The sequence below is a fragment of the Triticum urartu genome, chromosome 5 (genome assembly GCF_003073215.2).
Source record: "Triticum urartu cultivar G1812 chromosome 5, Tu2.1, whole genome shotgun sequence".
Taxonomy (NCBI): Eukaryota; Viridiplantae; Streptophyta; class Magnoliopsida; order Poales; family Poaceae; genus Triticum; species Triticum urartu.
Window position 1 is genome coordinate 130,217,635 of NC_053026.1, and position 4,107 is coordinate 130,221,741.

Genomic DNA, 4,107 nt, shown 5'->3' on the forward strand with positions numbered 1-4,107 from the left:
TCCCCAACCCCTCGCTCACGAAACCGAACCAGAGCACATCCAGAGCGCGTCGCGGATCCGATCTTCCTGGGATAGTGATCTCGAGTCGACCTCCCCAAGAAAGTTGCCCTATATAAACCCCTCGACCTCCTCTTCCGAACCCCCCAAAAACCCTACCTCAACTCCCACCATAGCTCTCGCCCTCGCCAAACGCATCTCGCCGCCGCCGCCTCGGTTCGCCGCCGCTACCGACCCCGGTGAGGATTGCCCTTACCTCTAAGCACCTTCACCCGAAACCCCTCTTTGTTACGCACCTCTTTGACATCCTCTAATCGCCCAGGAACGACCGAAGTCGCCGCCCCAAGCATCATCGCCCGCCGCCGGAGTTGCAGAGCACCAAGAGCCCCGCCGAGCTCGTCCCACTCGCCTCTGTCGTCCACGAGCTCCACTGACTCCATCCCCGACCTTCCCTCGAGCTGCCGCACCCACCCGACGACTCCGCCGCCGCCCTGGACCACCGGAGCACCCCCGCCACCGTCGCCCGAGCCGCCGTCGTCCATCATCGCCGCTGTAAGCCACCGGACCTCCCTCCACCGTTCGATCTTCAATGCACGGCTTAGATTAGACTAGCGAAGGGTTAGGTTATTTTCAATAGATCGGTTTAGTTTATGGTCTATTTCCGGTTTAGTTCGGTTTAGTGTAGACCAGCCCGATCGGTTGTTTTATTATTAACCCGTACGCGTGTTAGCCTATTCAACGCATGAGCGCTGTTTAGTTTTAGAACGCCCACTGTTTCGGCCCATTAGCGCGTTAGTTTTTGTTTAGTTTTATTTTAGTTTCTGTTTTTAAAACAGAATATTTCCAGTCTTGAAAAATCTATATCTTTTAAGTTATTTAATATTTTTAGTTGATTCTTTTTGCTCTAGTTTGCAAATTTCCTATAGTTGCTGTAGAAAATTAGATTCGGCCATGTTTAGGTTTTTTTTTTAAAAAAAATTAGTTTTAGTCAGATTAGTTTTTCTGCTATAAATTGAGTTAGGATTATTTTATTTTAGTGATTATTTTTGTCACTGCTTTGTTTTCACCTTGCCTAGCAGTAGGAATTTATTTGGGCATTTATAGTCTTTATTAAAAATATTTTTTATGTGAAAACAAGCTTTTCTAGTTTATTTAGCTTGTTGTTGTTTTCTGATGTTCTAGTTATTTTTAAATTTTATTTTTCCTATGTTATAATTTATTTTAGATTAGTTTCTGTAGTTACAGAGGGTGAACATTTATTTACAGCAAAATAAAAGGTTTTATTTTATTTTCTTATTAGTTTTGTCTTAGGTATAATAGGAGTTCTATAATAGATATTGGTTTGATTCTTTTTGCACCTAGTTTGTATGCTGTTTTCCTTTATGTTAGTTAGTAAAACCATTGTTTTGGATCTGTAAAGAAAAGTGTTAGTAGGTTAAAACTATTTCTTTGTTGTTGCTTGATGTGATGGAAACCTTGATTTTGTTTTCCTCGAGTTTTCTTTGATTTTGGTTTGAGTGCTTGTGTGTTTTCCTTCAGTTTGCTGATATGTCATTAGTGAAATACTTATTTGTGCTATTGTTTGACTTGATAGAATTTCCGGAGTGCGAAGCTTGCTATCTCGAGTCACTAGCGTTTGAAGACCGTCAGCCAGGCAAGTCATTTGATCATGTTTTACAATACCTATGATTTTGTTGCATTAGAATTATTCCTCCCCACCATGGATGCAGTAGGAGAATTTTAAGTTATGTTCTTGAGTAGTATCATGAGGTAGGATGACCCCAATTCCCCTTTCCATTGCCCGGGACGATGTAGTTTATTTTTTCTATGCTCGTAGATGGGGTTGGTTGAGTGATTCATAAGAGAGATGTGAGAGTCAAGATGATGACAACCCCATGACTTCAAGCTCAAGATGGACTTCAAATTCACTATTGGGTGGAGGACGGTTGACGGGCACCCTGGAGAAACCAGCGGATGGCCGGGATGCATGGAGAAGCGCCATGACATCTTACGTAAAGCTTCACCCAGCCACGAAGAGACGGATGGATACCCCTTGACCGGAAGGTTACCTTTGCAGCCGCAAGCCATTATGGGCTCTGGCTGGGTTGACCTTAGGCGTGACTCTGGACGGACGGTGCCAGTAGATGTAGAAGAACGGTAGGACATGGATGGGTACCAGCAGTGCTCAGAGAAACTCTACGGAAGACCCTATTTCGTTCATCCCGTCTTCAAATACCAGGCAGTGCGAGGACATAAAGGAGGGAACAATTCTTGCGGGTAAAGTGCACAAGACTCTGCAGAGTAACAACCTAATCGATTAATCGTGTCCCCGGTTACGGACAAATGAGCCTCTGGAAATTGGAGTATTTCGGAAATCTCAACACCGAACTTAATAAATTAATTGAGGGGTTATTTAATAATTGGGAATGAGACATTGGTTGGCGGAACCATCTCAATAACAACCAACATTTTGTAGTAATTGCAAGCAAGTCCTTTGTTATAGGGAAAAATTGGCTTTTTCGCAAAAACATAAAACTTAGAGCCCCACAGCCAAATTGCATATAGTGTTAGAAATTTTATTGTTGTTCTTTCTTCATGACTTGCCGGCATATTCTAAATGCTAACCTACATGGCTGCAACGTCTCATGTTGTAGAGGAGTTTTCGACCAGGAGTGAGGCTACGATCTACGCTTGGCGATTGCCCTATGGAGTCGGATGGACTCGCTACTCATCTACGCTTCCGTAGCTTATTTAGTTTATTTCTCATGAGTTGGCCTTCGGCCGAATTTATTATGATGTAATAAAGACTCGATATGAGAATCGTGTAATAAATTCAGGTGTGATTGAACTTTGAATCTTTTCATCAATGTACTGTGTGTGCTAGCATGATCTTGGGATGGTACAGCTACACAGAGACTTGACCGATTTTTGGTTGGGTCGTTACAGATGGGTACTTGGTATGTTGACTTTTGCGTAGACTCCCTGGCAACGGCGCTAGAAATCCTTCTTGCTACCTCTTGAGCACTGCGTTGATTTTCCCTTGAAGAGGAAAGGGTGATGCAGTAAAGCAGCATAAGTATTTCCCTTAGTTTTTGAGAACCAAGGTATCAATCCAGTAGGAGGCCACACACGAGTCCCTCGCACCTACACAAACAAATAAAATCCTCGCAACCAACGCAATAATGGGGTTGTCAATCCCTTCACGGTCACTTACGAAAGTGAGATATGATAAGATAACATTTTAGGTATTTTTATGATAAAGATGCAAAGTAAAGAAAGCAAAATAAACAGTGCCAGAAATAGCTTGTTGACGGGAGATTAATATGATGGAAAATAGACCCGAGGGCCATAGGTTTCACTAGTGGCTTCTCTCGAGAGCATAAGTATTACGGTGGGTAAACAAATTACTGTTGAGCAATTGACAGAATTGAGCATAGTTATGAGAATATCTAAGTATGATCATGTATATAGGCATCACCCCACGACAAGTAGACCGAGTCCTGCCTGCATCTAATACTATCACACCACACATCGACCGCTATCCAGCATGCATCTAGAGTATTGAGTTCAAAAGAATAGAGTAACGCTTTAAGTAAGATAACATGATGTAGAGGGATAAACTCATGCAATATGATATAAACCCCATCTTGTTATCCTCGATGGCAACAATACAATACGTGCCTTGATGCCCCTACTGTCACTGGGAAAGGACACCGCAAGATTGAACCCAAAGCTAAGCACTTCTCCCATTGCAAGAAAGATCAATCTAGGAGGCCAAACCAAACTGATAATTCGAAGAGACTTGCAAACATAACCAATTATACATAAAAGAATTCAGAGAAGATTCATATATTGTTCATAGATAAACTTGATCATAAACCCACAATTCATCGGTCTAAACAAACACACTGCAAAAGAAGATTACATCGAATAGATCTCCATGAGAATCATGGAGAACTTTGTATTGAGATCCAAAGAGAGAGAAGAAGCCATCTAGCTAATAACTATGGACCCGAAGGTCTGAGGTAAACTACTCACACATCATCGGAGAGGCTATGGTGTTGATGTAGAAGCCCTCCGTGATCGATGCCCCCTCTGGCGGAGCTCTGG